The sequence below is a fragment of the Onychomys torridus genome, chromosome 11 (genome assembly GCF_903995425.1).
Source record: "Onychomys torridus chromosome 11, mOncTor1.1, whole genome shotgun sequence".
Classification (NCBI taxonomy): Eukaryota; Metazoa; Chordata; class Mammalia; order Rodentia; family Cricetidae; genus Onychomys; species Onychomys torridus.
This window is the reverse complement of record NC_050453.1, coordinates 54,401,768-54,417,308: the sequence shown is the minus strand read 5'-3', so window position 1 is coordinate 54,417,308 and position 15,541 is coordinate 54,401,768. Positions and strand designations below refer to the sequence as shown.

Sequence of the window (15,541 nt, the reverse complement as noted above, 5' to 3'; positions counted from 1 at the left end):
TTGTGAAGACTATATGGAAGAGTTTTTAAGTGACTAAGTAGGTGAGTTAAGGCATGCTTATAGTGAGAATCATTGCAGGTGGGCGCTTATGGTCTCAATGAAGTTTACACTTTCATCTATGGGATTTTTATTTGGGGACAATAAAAAACTTCCAGTCATAAAAACTTGATAATATTAATTTTTTATTGGCTGCACTCACTATTGCTGTATACTTAGAAATAAGTTTAACTTATAAATATGTGATCAGTAATTCTCGAATCACATGTAGAAGTTGAATTGGGAATATTTCTTTATTTCTAAATAATTTTTATTACTTTATTTTCTTAGAAGACATCAGACGGAAACTGAAGGATGAATTTCTTGGTTGGCATTTTATAGTTTTCTGTAGTTTCTTAAATATTTACTATGACCAAAAATGAACTAGTTTGGTGTGAGTGTATAGGAAAATATTTTAAAATTTATGTTATGGGAATATCATTTTGGGGTTGAATTATAATATACACTAATTTGTTTTGATTAAATTCCCTGAATACCTAATAAATAAGTTCTATCTTTTGCCTAAGAAGAAGTGAGATAATAATAGTCTTCTCACTGTTAAAATGATAACTTTACCAGCTCATATTTTTGGTTCCAGGTGTGATTCCCACAATCTGCAATAAGTAAATCTCATAAAAGTATATCTTTACAAGTATTCATTCAGAAATAGTATGCATGACTTTGAGTATTGTGAGAGGATAATTTATTTTTATTTTTTATGGTTTTTCGAGACAGAGTTTCTCTGTGTAGCTTTGCTGCCTTTCCTGGAACTCACTTTGTAGATCAGGCTGGCCTGGAACTCACAGAGATCCTCCTGGCTCTGTGTCCCGAGTGCTGGGATTAAAGGTGTGTGCCACCACGCCCAGCCTGGAAGGATAATTTTCTAGATGAGAATGTCAACATGAAAGATGGCAAATTGGAAGATAACTTGAATGAGCCAATTAGATAGGTGTGTTAGGTACTGATTATGTCTATTGCCCTTGACCATGACTTCAAAGAAAAAGAGGCTATGCATTCTTAGGTTCCGTTAGCCTTTAGTGAACAATGGATTTTACATACCATAAATATCCTTAAGTAAGTCCCTCCAGTGAAGGGGTGACTTTGATGTAAGAAGCTAAGCTGAGTGTGTTCCTAGTCCTGTAATGATTTTGGACTCATTTTACCAGTCTGAAATGCTTGTTTCTTTCTTTATCTTCTCAGTTGTCTTTTGTCCACTGATCTACAAGCAACCTCTTGTCCCCTTTCAAGTGTTACTACATTATTTTTATTTCTCCCTTTAAAACTGTTCCTTAGAATTTTTGGGGCCCTAGGGAGGCCTAACTATGGGCCTCCATCTGAAGATATGTACTTGTCAGTCCAGCTGAGTAGATTTAATGTGATCACCTGTTGCTGGTCTTCTTGGCTAATACCATGCTGTTTGTGAGTTGCGCCAGCCAGTGTTCCTGCATTTAGTCTACAGCAGAAGCAATTCACTGTGAACTCCCCTAAACCCCAGGAATCCAGTGCACTTCAGGCTTCACAGTCTTCCTTGGTTTGTCTTTCTGAGTAAAGGGTCTCACTGTGTGGCCCTGACTGGCTTGGAACTTGCTTTGTAGACCAGGCTGGCCTTGAGCCCACACAGATCACCCTTCCTCTGCCTCCAGAGTACTGAGACTAAAGGCATGTGCCACCAACAGAGCATCCTCACAGTCTTAAAATTTTTATTAGCATTTATTAATTGTACACAATGCTGTTTCTTTATGACATTTCATAATATGTATAGTACACTTGGATCATCTTCAAGAGTCCCCTGATATCTCGCTCCCCTCTCTCACTTTTCCTGGTTCTACCTCCAAGCCACACCCTCCTATTTTCATATATTATTTGTTTTCTTCAACTACTATTGCTAATATACACATGCATGTAAATATGAAAATATTAACCTGACAAGTCAGTTTAGTGTTGCTCATATGTATGTTTTTACTGTTGACCACTTGGGACTGCATAACATATCAGGGGCTCATCCCCAGGGAAGATTGATTTTCTCTCTTAGCAGTCATTAATTGCCTATAGCTCTTAATCTAGTCATGGGACTTTATGAGACTTCCCACATCCACATGGGCATGTTGACTTTATTGTTGTGGACCAGGTCTTATTTAGGCTGCTACATTGCTGAGATTTCACTTTAATCTTAAACCCCAGCTTGAAAATTATTTCTTGTACTTTCTTGAACTTGTACAGCAACCTGCGTGTAATTTCATAGCTTCTTTTATATATCCGAAGGACACTCTCCCTTCCTCTTTGCCACTTCCCTCCCTCTCATTTTTTTTCTAGTTTCCATAATCCACTGTGGCCATCATATAAAAAAAGTGTGAATAAATGTTTGTTTAGTTGAGTGAGTGACATATTAAATAAAGAAAGTTGAATAGACTTTGATATGTTATCTTGACCACAGTGGGAAATACAGGTAACTAATGTTCTAGGAAGTATAGTCCGAGAGCTCTGTGTAAGCTTCAGTTTAGAAAGAGTTCAAGGGCTATGCCAAATACAATGGAGTTTCATTAAAGTATGGATGAAAGATGTGGCGAGAAGTTTGCAGCCTGAAGTTCAGAGAGCTTGCTCATCACTGACTTGTGATGATTTCCTGACCATGGTTCCTCCTTCTCCTCCCTTTCATTTCCCTAGATAAAAGTGCACTTAGAAGGCTGTTAGAAAAGGCCACATGCCATGGTTACTGTAATCACATTAGTAACATGCCGATCATTAGCAAATCGTGTAGGAAGTGGAAAGTTTAGATTATGATTTTCAGTGTGTCATAGTAAAGGACATATTTTCATGTGTGCATTTCAGCTGTATCCTTTTGGGGCTTTCTTATGTGGAGGCTGCCAGCTAGCTGCCTGGCAGTCAGACCTGGCACTTCACACAGTCTCTTATGTTCAACCAAGTGTAGCTGTCATTCTGTGTGGTTTAGAAGGAATGCTTCTTACATACGTGACCACTTAGAGTTTTATACGTCCATTTTTCTCTCCCTGTTTGACTTAAAAGGGATTTGGATAATGCAAAGATTTTCATGATTTAAAACTGGAGCAGTATTGATATCTGGGTATTTTGTAATTGTATTTAGTATGTTACTTATAAAGTTCTAAATTACTTGGCAATAACTTATTGATTCTAGTATTAACAAAATAATTATAAGCAGTTATAGATTATTAAGAAATTAATTTTTAAAACTTTTTTGGGCTTGGTACTGTCACAAACTGATTTTTGATGTGAAAGGAAATTTTATGTCATTACTCTTATGAGGATGTATGTGCATACATATGTACATGTTTGTACAAACCCATTTCTATGACAAATTGATTAATTTTTAAGAATATCAGGTTTTATAAAGAGAAGAGATTAATATGAAAATTATATTTAGATGCTTACTTTGTTTCATATTCTAGACATTTTGTAGCTATTGTAGTAACCCTGAAATAAATTCCCTCTTGTCAGTATACTTTGGGTCGGAACACACAGGGTTAGGTTCTTCCTATGTTGCTGTGTATCCAGAAGAGAATCAGATTGTCAACTACTATTACAAAGATGGGATTTATTTCCTTTGCAGGTACAATGTTGGAAAATTTAATATGAAACATGACCACACTCTTAATTTACTGTAAGCCTGTTTTATATTTTGAATTGTTCAAAATTGCCAACAGTAGGAAATTAATTTGGTAAAACAGTGATATTTTCTAAATTTTGTTTAATGTATTAGGTATTCGCTGGTAGTGGAACTATTGTGCTTTCACAAATTTGCAGTGAAAAACTATTTAAGAAACATTTGACATTGTATATAACATTAATGTTGTATTTGAAGCCCTGTAAAAATGACATAACTGCTCAGTCTAAGGATGGAAAGTTTTATTGCAGTGAGCTTCTAGAACGAGGCTATTTTTATTTGTTCTTACATTAGTGAAATGATTCTATTCTACCTCTCCAAATGATGTAGTCTGGATAGGAAGGTCTGACCCTGCTCTGCAGCCTCTGGCAGTGAAGTCGTCTGTGATGTTGGCGAAATAAATACAGGTTTTTACAGAAACTTTTTTAATAGGAAAAGTCAAGTTGAGCTTTAGTTCTACGGAGTGTTTGAGAGGAGCAGAGGGGACAAAGGACTTTTCCACAGTGACATAATCTAGTCTGATGCATCAGAAGCAGCCCTCCCAAACAGACTGAGCAGTGTGGAGTCTTGGGTGGAGGGTTTGTTACTTTGGCAGGTCAGAACTTCACATCTAAGTTTATTTTCACTTAAAAAAAAAGAAGTTGAAGTTAGTTGACTATAAAGCAAAAGATGGAAACTTATCTAGCTGTCACTTGATAGAAATAATGCCTCTCAAACTTGCCATAAAGCTGTTGGTTCACATGGACTATGCTGTGTTGAATCAGGCTTGCTCACATCTGCATGCTGCTTTAAAAGTGAGTCTTAAAAAATTCTTTAGGTTTAAGTTGAAGGGGGCCTGTGATGAGCAGAATGAGTGCTCAACTGATTTCCCCTCTGTATTAGTGAGTGTTCACTCCTTTCTCAACACAGCCTTAGTAGATAACTTTGTAAAAGAAGTATTGTTGGTTGCTCCTCAGTATTTTAAGCTTTTGTCTGAAATACAGTTCTGGAGAACAAGTGGTATGAAGACACTTCACTATTAAAAAATTGAATTTAAAAAATATTCTATCGCAGCTAAAAATACTGAACTCGGTCAACATATGGTACTAGCTAGCCTCTGCGTACCCGCTCTTTTGTTATCTTGTTATTGTTGTAGGGCTTAATGACAGTTGTAAGCCATAGTTGGGGTGTGGGGGTTAGTCCACCCTGGGGAGATGAGGAGGAAACTGCAGTGTGGATTATGGAAATATGGATTGATCTAAAAAGAAACCTCTTTTTAAAGAAAGGGGCTCACTCAAAGAAAAGCTCAGAGAAACTAATGAAAAGATGATGGAATATGATGTAAAAATGATCACTTGAAATCTTTCTTTCATTCCCAGCTGCTGTATTTTGGAGAAAAGAAATTCATTTGTATATTAAGGGAGAACTAAAAGAGCCAGATGAATAGCAATATTTATTAGGTATATTTTCATGTTGATTTAGATTAGGTATGTGCATTTTAATAGATTTTACATATGCTAGACATTTTAAATCTTGAAAAGTATAATGTTAGGATGTTCAGTATAAATACTTTAAGGATAACACTAATTTTGGCCCTTTTTATATATTTACAAAAATCAGCTTCCTGGTTTTTATATATTTTCTTTAGTGGATTGTACTAGGGAATATTTTATTTAAAGTATAAATTATTTTCTGTTTCCTTTAAACAGTTATCCAAATGCTATACAGTTTGATGTTTCTTCCATTGTATTTTAGCCATAATGATTATAGCTTATTTTGATTTGTACTGATTGATAACATACATTTTTATCTTAAACCTTTTTGCCTAGGATAAATCAACAATGAAGTGTAGCAGTCATTTTTGCAAAACACAGACATAGGGATTCATGTAGCTTTAGTTAGTTTTTGATACACTTCTGCACAAAGAAAAGCAAGCTTGTGAGGTTTGAAACTCAGTACTAGTGGAGAGTGAGCAATCAAGTGTAGAAAGGAGGCATCTGGCAAGAAGACCCCAGCTCCAAGGCCAGAGTTTCTTGTTTGGCTATGCTGGGTATTCTAGTGTGGGTATCTTCCAAGTAGTTAGGAGGGTCCTACTGTGTGCTTCAGGCAAGGTGGTGCTACAGAATTCACTAGTGCAAGTGAATCTGGGAGGTAAGGTTTAAGGACAAGGATGTCTGCTTAGAGATGTCTGCTTCTACAGACCCCCTGCTGTTTCTGTGACTCCATAATGAGAAGGTTAGTTTGATAACCGTTAGTTTGATAACCGTATGTGCTATGGCTCTTTCTAGATATTTTGTTCTGTAAGAGATGGGTTATATATAAAAAACTTCCTCTTTTACATGTTTATAGACTCCTACTGGCCATTTAGGGCCATTTAATGGTTTGCATTATAAATTGCAAGAATTTAAAAAGCTCTTTTTTTTGTTTTTGTTTTTTAAATTCATGTAGTTAACTCAAGGGAATAAAAAATTTTGACTAGATTATTGATCAGCTAGGGAATAAGAAGGGAGAAAAATCATGTCATACAGCCCCGAGTTTTGAGATTTAGGGCATGGAAGAAGTAATAAGAACCTAAAGCACAGGGCTGGTTTAAAGAAACTGTCAGAAAGTTGGTGTTTAATGTGTAAACCTGGTGTTGAGGATGTATAGGTAATTAAGCCAGATGAAAACTTTGTGCCCATGCTTCTTGCTTTGGGCGTATAAGAAAGAAGTAAATAATGAGAAAAGGACATTTAAATAAGGTATTTCCACATGCTCATCTGTGTGCTAGGAAGGTACCCTAAGGCGAAGACTTGAGACATGGTGATTTTCTTGAAGGCCACTGTACTTGTTTGAGCTACACTAAGGACAATCGAATAGATAAGGTGAAGGGTGTATCTGCAGTTTTCCCTAGCACCTTTGTTGTATAGGAATAAGTACTTGAGATCTACCCACTGTGTGGCAATTCCATGTATTGTGAGCTATGAGCAAAATGTATAGTAGTAGCTCTCTAGAACTTACTCAGCTCATAACCTGAACATCATACTATCTCTGGTGAGTACCATTGTACTTTCTGCTTTGGTGAATTTTGGTATTTCAGATACTTCATTTATTTTTCTGAAAGATGTTTTTTTCACTTAGCATGATTGTCCTCAAAGTTAATCTATGATCTTACATATGGCAGGAAAAACTTAGAATAAGAATCATAATATTGAGTGAGGTGAAGTCTCCAGTACTGACCAGGTCTAGGAACAACATAGATAGATACTGGGAAGGACCACAGTGGGCTGGAGCCACCATTCACAATCTGACCCATGAAGATGGGACCAGCCTATGTGTGTCACCCCATAGCATTCACTAACATACTCCTGAAGAATCACCAAAGAATCCTGAAGGGTTCCCAGTGTCTGTGACACAACCTCACAAAGGAATGCCCAGCTATGTGACAGACATCTGTAAGCCCCAGAAAGGAATCCCTGAAGACTAGAGTCAGGAATTGGCATGCAAGCTGGACTGTGTTAGTACTCTATGCCCTTACCCAGCCCTCTCTTCACTTTTGACTTTTATTTACTACCCAATTAGAGAGAGTCTCATATATGTATACAATGACAATGAAGTACAAACAATATGAAATACCTCTTTCCGACCTCTCTCATATCCCCTGTAGCATGCCCCACTCTAACTCCATGGTTTTGTTTTGTTTTGTTTTTGGCTAGCTCACTAAGTTGCATTGAGCTGCCATTTGTGAGTGGCCATCCACTTGGAGCGTGGGAAACCTGCTGGTCAGTGGTCACATCCTCCTTCCCCCAGCAACTGTCTATTGCCAATAGCTTCTCAGTAAGGCCTGGGGCCTGGGGTAATCACAGCTGCTGTGAATTCATGAGATGATGGAATGGCATGTCCAGAAGACAGCATTTCATAGCATTTCTTCCCATCCTCTGGCACTTACATTCTTTCTGCCCCCTTTTCCACAATGTTCACTGAGCTTTGGTGTGTGTGTGTGTGTGTGTGTGTGTGTGTATACAGCTGTCCCATTTAGGGCTGAGCACTCAGTCTCATCAGAACTTTGATCATTAACTTCTGCCTGCTACAAAAAGAAGCTCTTTAGAAAAGCTTGAGAACAACCCTACTCTGTGAATATAAATATTTAGAAGGCAATTTGACAGCGTGACTATTTAACAAAATTGCAATGGCAGCTTCTACTCTTGGGCCTCTGACTTTTCCAGCCATAAGCTGTTTTTGATGAGGATTATAGTACCAGTCATGAAATTCCCTCTTGTGGAATAGGCCTTATATCCAGTCAGAAAGCAGTTGGTTACCATATAACAGTAGTAGTTTTGTATCAGTGAGTGCATCTTGCCAGGCAGGTCAGTATTCTACCATGCAGATCCAGTCCATGGTAAGACCTTGGATGTGTTTTCTCTTCCAGCAGGATGCATAGCACTTTCCAGCATTATGAAAGCAGGAAACAGACAGGTTCCTGGTCTGCTTAAGCTTAATTTCTATATGTCCTGCAGCTGAAGTGTGTGGTGTCTTTAACAGCAGGACCTTTCCATATAGTTATGGTGGGTAACCAAAGGCAATGGCCAAAAACAGAGGTGTCCTGGAGGCTTTTGGGGACTCCCTGACCAAAAACTAGTAGGAAAGTATTCCATGCCTGGCCCTGTGACTTTTGTTTAATAGCCCATGTCTCCTGGAGCACTATTGTTCACTCATGCAAGGTAATTTGTTAAAAGTTGTATTTTTGCAGCAGCTAATTTATTTTCATAGGTTTTTGTTTTATGTCCTTAGTTCTGGTTGACAGACCCGCTGTCTCTTCCTCTTGCCCATTCCCGTGTAATCCTTCAGCTCACCTCTTTTATTTCATACACCTTACCACCTCTCCAGTTATTTCTTTAGCTAGTCCTTTCACTCTACTTTTAGCCCAGACTGCCTCATGTCCAGTACCTCTCTCCTTCACATTCCTCCTGTATTTTCACTCCTCCAAGTACTCTTGATGCGCGACCACATGTCATTTCTGAGATCAGATGAGTGAGATCAGGGTAGTTTGGCCATAGACTCTGTACCTTTCTCTGTCAACACAATCCTAATTGCTAGTCTAACTCTGATTCTTTTCCTTTTGCTTCCTACTCATCCGTAGTAACTAATATATTTTTGCACGTTGCATTATTATCAATGTTCCTTCATTTCATAAATGATTAGCACTTCAGTGTGATTAATTTTTGGTTATGACTGTGTTTTCATTGATAGTGATTGTCTTTGAAGACAGTATTCTCTCATGATAATGCTCACATTCCAAATAGTGTAGCAGAACCAAATGATACCTCAGTCTTACTACAGCCTAGACTCTCTTGAACATTGCCAACATTTCCATTAAATAAGGGTGATTACAAGCAATTTATCCAGTGGCATAACTCTACAAGAACAAGTCTCAGTGCAATAATAGAAGAAATGTGAAAACCCTAGGCAATACAGCCCTTGCAAAAACTGCTAATCCCGCAGTAGTGGCCTCTAATGAGAATGTCACATGAAATCTCAGGCAATGATGTTCAGAAGACATCAAAGAGAGTACATGAATGATGGACTATCATACACACACACACACACACCCCTCAGAGAAATCAGAGAAGATATAAAAAAAATGAATTCTACTTAGTAACGAAGAGGTGAATGAAACATGGAAGTCAGTACAGGATGTGAAGATGGAATTCAGTAAAGCAATAGATATGTGGAAGAAAAACCAAACTGGAAAACAGGAAATAGATCAGCAAAGTGAGCCCAGAACATTAAAACGTGAAGAGGAAGTGGAGGAATTTTAGCATTCAGATAATAATGAGACATCAATTACTAAAGTATGAACTGACTACATTTGATATGTGTCACTATGCAAAGAACAAATCTAGGAGTTAGGAGCTTAGGAAAAGAAATATGTAATGCTAAATAGAGAGAAAACATTTTGAGTAAAATCATAGCAGAATGTTTCCCAAATATAGGTACAAGCGGCATTTAAAAACACCAAACTGGTAAACAACCGCCTACATTGTATTGTAGTTAAAACACTAAATACACAGAACAAAGAAAGTATATTGAAAGCTTCAAGTACAACTCAGACATGTGACAGACCCAACAGAGTCACAGCAGCTTTGGCAGCAGAAAATCTGAAACCCAAGAAGTCTTGGAATGATAGATGCCAAATTCTAAAAGAAGCTGTTAACCAAGACGACCCCATCCCCCAAACCCTGTCCGTTACACTTGAAGAATTAATTTTCCATGATAATAACAAACGGAATTCATGAGTACTAGGGTGGATCTTCAGAAAATACTTGAAGCACTCCTTCAGACTGAAGAGATAAGTACACTCAGAGGGTAAAGGAAGACGGAAGCATGCTGGAACAGCAGTTACGCTAACAAGGAAGAGAAAATCACAGAACACTAAAGTCAGACAGTGATATATACCGTTTAATAACTAAACATTAACAGTCTCAACTCCACATTGAAAGGCACAGACTAGCAGATTGGTTGAGAAGACAGGATCTCTCTTTCTGTTATCTCCAAGAAATGTGTGTTGTCATCAAAGATAGAGGCTGCCTTAGGATGAAAAGGTGACAAAGCTTATTCCCAGACTCTCAGTGGAAGCAGCATGCAAGTAGGTAGAAATGATTGCTCGCTGACAGAACACTTCCAGCCTAAGCAGTCAGACGGCATTATTATGGGAGCACTTCATCAAGAGGACATCAGACATTTCTTTTTATTTTAAAAAATACTTATTTATATTTTGAGAACTTCATATTTGAGTCACTGACTTTAAATCATTCTCCACCTTCTTCTTTCTCCACTCCTTCCTCCAACTACCTCATAAAGTCATGGCTTCTTTTTATTTAATATTGTTACAGATATTAATATAAATTTGTAAATACAATCTACTGAGTCCATTTAGTATGGGTCATATGTTAGATTTTTAGAACTGATCACTTGATATTGGACAAATTTGAGGGCTTATCTGTGGGAAAGAGTGATTCTTCCTCTCTCAGAAGTTATTTCTGCCTATTGCTCTTCATCTGGGGCAGGGCCTTGTGGGGTTTCCCTCACCCGTGTTGGCATGCCCCCTGGTGTTACCATTTTCAGGGCTAGTTTAGGCAGCCATTTTGTTGCGTTTATAGGTTCAGCTTTCCTGTTGCGTGTAGGAAACAGGCCCTCTGGCTCTTATAATTGTTCTGCCCTCTGTTCTCTGCAATTCCCTGAGTGCTAGGTGTAGAGAATGTGTTATAGATGGCTCATTGGGAGCTGGGCCCCCATAGTCAGTGTTTCTCTGCATTTTGGCCAGTTGTGGCTTTCTATAATAACTTGGGATTCTTCTCCCCCATTTTGCCTGTAATTTGAAGGTTTATACTTTTTATGATGTTTCTCAATTTCTGCATGTTCCTTTCCTGTGATTAAAAATTTTCATATTCTTTGCTTATGTGGTCAAATTCCTCTACTTTATTTCCAAGTCTTGATACTGGTTCTTCTACTTGATTCCATTCTACTTGCAGGGTTTTCCTCCAAGTTTTCCAGTTTGGGTATTGATATATATATATATATATATATTTTCAATTCTACCTTTTTTCTGGTTGAGTTCTCTTCAATATTTCTATCTCTACTGAACTCAGTTTTCAGCCCTGGATTGTCCTTATCTTATTCAGCCACATGTTTGTGTTTTCTTGCTCAGTCATTCACATGCTCAGTGTTGACTTTGGACTGGAGAAATGGGAGTGTGCATCCATGCAGTCCTCACACTCTCTGGCATAGCTCAGATAGCACAGCTTTCACAGCAGCCTGAGCAGATCCAGCTGTTTGCACCAGCATCATGCTTTCTCTCTTGACACTGAATTGGAATCACTCCTTTCTTCCACTCCAGAGTCATCACTGAGTGTGTGAAGATTTACCTCCCACTTCTCCGTACCTGATCTGAAGTCAATGGGAAACTGAACAAGACAAGGGTGCACTTAATTTTCCTTCTTTATATACTACAGTGCTTGAAGTCTTAGCAAGGGTAAGAAGACAGAGAAGGAAATAAAAGGGATACAAATATGAAAGGAAGAAGGCAAAGTGTCCTTATATGCAAGTGAGTAGCTTCTACATCAGACACCGAAGAGACTACACCAGGAAATACTGATAAACACTTTCAGCAGAATAGCAGGAGAGAAATAAAGAAAAATCAATTGCCTCCTGCATACCAATAACAAACATGCTAAGGAAGAGCCCAGAGGCATGTTCCTTTCACAGTAGTTATGCCAGAGACATAAAATACCTTGTAATGTACCTACCCATGAAGTGAAAGACATATAATTAAAACTTTAAAAGTACTAGCTGGACTTGGTGACACATGCCTTTAATCCCAGAACTCTGGAGACAGTGACAGATGGAGGTCAGTGCCAGCCTGATCTGCATAGTGAGACCTTGTCTTAAAATAAAAACAACACCACACCACCACGGCAGCAGCAGCAACAAAAAAACCAACAAAATCTTTAAAACATCTAAGAAAAAAATTGAAAAAGATACTAGAAGATGGAAAGACCTTTCATGCTCTTGACTTGGAAAAGAGCAATATGATGAAAATAGATATCCCAACAGAAGTAATCTACAGATTCAATGCAAACCCCATTTTACACAGAAATAAAACAAATCTTAAATTTATATGGAAGCATGGAAGACCACCAGTAGCCAAAACAATCTTAGGAAAACGATGGTGCTGGACAGGCTTCAAGTCACACCACAGAGCTGTGCAACAAAACACACAGACCAGTGGGATTCAGTAGAGGGTTCAACTGTAGATTCTCACATCCATAGCTGCCTGAATTTTACAATGGTGCCAGAAACAGGCAATGGTTGAAAGACAGCCTCTTCAATAAATGGCATGGGAAACCTTGATATTCACACCAAGAGCGAAGCTCAGGTCCCGTCCTTGGGTCTGTCCAAAAACGGAATCCAAATGGATCAAAGATTTTATTGTAGGACCTAAAACTCTGAAATGATTAAGGGAAAGGAAAACTGTTTTAAGTTGTAGGTATAAGCCAGGAAGTTCTGAAAAGAACTGCGGTTGATCTGGAGTCAAGGGCAGCTGTTGACAAATGGGACCTCATAAAATTAGCATCAGAATATATACAAAACAACTCGACAGTAAGAGGACAAGTCAGTCTGTAACTTGGCTAATGAACTAAGCAGAGTTCACAAGAGACACTTCAACTTTACTAGAATCATCACAAATCAGAACTCCACTGTAATTCCATCTCATCTAAGTCAGAACGGTACTCAATAAAGAAACAAATGACAACATATGTTGGTGAGGGTGTGGGCTGTGGACAGAAGGGAAGCCTTTACACTCTGTTCCTCGGAATGTAATGTTCATGGCCACTAAGGAAGTCAACCTGGAGGCTTTTCAAAAATGTTAAAATAAATCCATTGTATAAAGGCTGGGTGTTTACCCAGAGGACTCTAAGGTCACATATCACAGAAACAGTGTGCATGAAATATTACTGCAGTAATATGCATAGCAGCTAAGTTATGGAACCAGCCTAGGTGTGCATCAACAGAGCACTGGATAAAGAAAACATTGTATAGATACATAATGGACTTTTTGTCAGCCATTCAGAAGAATAAGAATGTCCAATTCAGGCTAATAGATTAGACTGGAGCTAAGTGAATATAGTAAATGAATAAAGCCAATCTCAGAAAGATAGTTGCATGTTTTTTTTCAATTATGGTTCCCAGGTTTTCTATAGACATATGTAATATATGTAGCTATGTTATCACAAAATGAAACTATAGGAGAACAAAGCGGACTGAGGGGAGGGTGAGGGTGAGATCTGGCAGTGGGGTGCCTAAGTTCAAGATACACAACATCTACTTGTGTGAGAAGTTTAAAGATAACCCCAAACATTATAGGTATTTTATAATGGCACCTTTGACAAAAATCTCCGGATCCTCATTTGTTTTACATATACTTTCATACTTCTAAAAAGCTTCTCGTATTAAATGCATCGGAGACAATGAATTATACCTTTTATTGACATGTCCAGCACTCATCTCCTTTTGTGTGAGAGCGTGTTCTGGGTTGTGTGTTAGACCAGTGTGAAGGGACAGGAGGCAGAGGTGTCACCGTGTACGAGTGACAGGCACACAGCACCTCTTCTCATTTGTTTCTGTTGCCGTGATAAACACCATGAGTAAAAGCAGCTTGTAGAGGACAGGCTTGATTTTATCTTCATGTTATAGTCCATCACGACAGGAAGTCAGGACAGAAACTCAAGCAGCAGCCTGGAGGCAGACACTGAAGCAGAGACCATTCGGGAGTGCTGTTCACTGTGGCTTGCTTGGCTGGGGCTCACTCTTTTATATAGCATAGCCCAGGCCCACCTATGGGCTGGCGGGCGGGGCAGGGGTGGCACTGCCTATAGTGGACGTTCTTCCCATATCAGTCACTAATGGAGAAAACATTCTACAGACTTGCCTACAAGCCAGGCTTATCCAGGCAATTTCTCAGTTCCCGTTCCCTTTTCCAGATGGCCCCAGCTGTGTCAAGTTGACGGACTCTTACCAGCACGACTCTCTCAAATCATTCCGCACAACGCTCTCCTCTGGCTCTATCTGATTCATGGACGTTCTCGTTCTGAAGTCTTCTAATGATAAAAATTTATTTTGAATTTTTGATAGTGAAGTTAATTAGCTTAACTGTCTAAACAATATTAATATGAAAACACACAGATTTAGTGTGTCTTCTCTGACTTGAGGAGGGGTGAAAATGAGTTTAATTTCTAATAAAAAAAAAACAAACAGAAAAATGTGAAAACCAAGAGGAAAAATATCATATGGGCTTAGTTATCCTACTTATTTTATTTTTCTCTTAAGTTTTGAATAGACTTTGTAAGTTTAAAGCACTTCTTAAAAGAGATGATGTTTAGACAGGCTCTCTGTCATCTCCTGTAGCCTCTCTGGTAGTAAGGTGTGTCCTGGTGTCCTGATTGAAACAGAATGTGGAATGTGGCCATCAGTTTTCCTGGCAATTCTCTGAGATGCCCTGCTACATCTTAGGGTAAATTGTGGGGCTCGAGCTCAGTTCTGTTACCCAAACTGCTGTGGCTGAGTAGTGTATGATTTTTTTTTTTTTTGTAGAGTCTATTGCTCCTTTATATAAAGCACAGATAGATGGAATGGTTACATGTAATTATTTCATATTTACTTAATATATTCAAATACTGTCTTTAGAAAACTATGCCCTTTTTGAAAAATTTGAATTAAAATTGCTAAATAGAACTTTTGTTGTTGTAAAAATGATTCTGGAAGTGTTTTTTTTTCCATAAAATACAATTATGAATATTTGAGAATGACCCTCATATAATACTATGTTTATGTACATTAAAACTTTAGTGTAAATTTATTATTTCTATACTATTATTGTGGAGAGCCTTATGAACATTAGTTTACCAAAATATCTTTATAATTATTTGTGTAAAGATCTTATTTGAAATCTGGATTCTGGTTGTTCTTAGCATGTCTGTGGCAAGGCTCATAGGTAACCATCTGCCTTCCATGATTAGTTTGGGACGGGGTTGCGGCTCTGGGCCTAATTAGATACCACATGGTAGGCTTCTGGAGAGTAGAGATGCTTTCTTCACTGGATACTGGTTATTGCTGCTGTGTCCTTGTGTATGTGCTGAATGCTCGTGACTCATTCTATAATTGCATGGAAAGGACAAAAACCAATATGCTTAGTAGAGTAGACCAGGAGAGACATCTCTAATTCCTGGAGGGAGATGTTGAGTTAAATAGTCCCTCACTGTATCTACATCATCTCTTTGTTTAGGAGAGTTCAACTGATCCTTATTATTATTCAGTCTGTTGTTGAACTCTGTTATAGGATCACTTATT

The 15,541-nt window shown here is 38.2% G+C and overlaps 1 protein-coding gene across 2 annotated transcripts in view; it reads left to right on the top strand.

The window, feature by feature from the left end:
- Positions 1-15,541, top strand: part of Dennd1b (DENN domain containing 1B) — a 219,998-nt gene that overhangs the window by 50,260 nt on the left and 154,197 nt on the right. The window lies entirely within an intron of this gene.